Source organism: Bison bison, unplaced genomic scaffold, assembly GCF_000754665.1.
Source record: "Bison bison bison isolate TAMUID 2011002044 unplaced genomic scaffold, Bison_UMD1.0 scf7180017489889, whole genome shotgun sequence".
Classification (NCBI taxonomy): Eukaryota; Metazoa; Chordata; class Mammalia; order Artiodactyla; family Bovidae; genus Bison; species Bison bison.
In genome coordinates this window covers 1-508 of record NW_011389568.1, presented here as the reverse complement: position 1 = coordinate 508, position 508 = coordinate 1, and the positions used below count along the sequence as shown (strand labels likewise).

At 31.1% G+C, this 508-nt stretch overlaps 1 long non-coding RNA gene across 1 annotated transcript; it reads right to left on the bottom strand.

Annotated features, from left to right (window-relative positions):
* Nucleotides 1-502, bottom strand: LOC104992912. Its single transcript, XR_825777.1, has 3 exons — nucleotides 416-502; nucleotides 149-202; nucleotides 1-17 (listed from the first exon to the last, which is right to left on the bottom strand). It is a non-coding gene; the product is annotated as an uncharacterized LOC104992912 (long non-coding RNA).
* Nucleotides 503-508: the final 6 nt, after the last annotated feature.

Below are 508 nucleotides of genomic sequence, written 5' to 3'. Positions count from 1 at the left end.
GATTTCGGTGTTTGAATCTTTCAAAACAGAGGAGAAATACAATTAGAGTAAAAATTAGATTCTATATTAATCAAATTTGTTTTTAGAGCAAAAGTTCACTCTGAAATTGAAAAATGTATAAAGTCTTTTTCAAAGCAAAGTTATTTACCTATCATTGTCGGAATGGCTTCTGCTACGCCGTGGTCTTCCAGTCGGTCTACTGCTAAAAAGTACATCAGAAAAAGCAAACAGTGACACATGTCTATTTATAAGTTTCTAATTCAAAAAGTGAACCATAAAACTTTTAAAAATAAAGTAGTAAAAATATTTTAAGTCTCAATGAAGCATACAATATACATAATTAAAAAGTATACAAAAAGATAAAACAAGACTAACAAAGGTTTTCTAACAGATCACTGTGGTACACATCACTTACTTTCTAGGACTATAAGATCTTCTGTAGTTGTAATCGAAGGACCGACTCCTGGATCTTCTTCTGTCATAACTTCGGCTTCTAGAACGTCTGTAT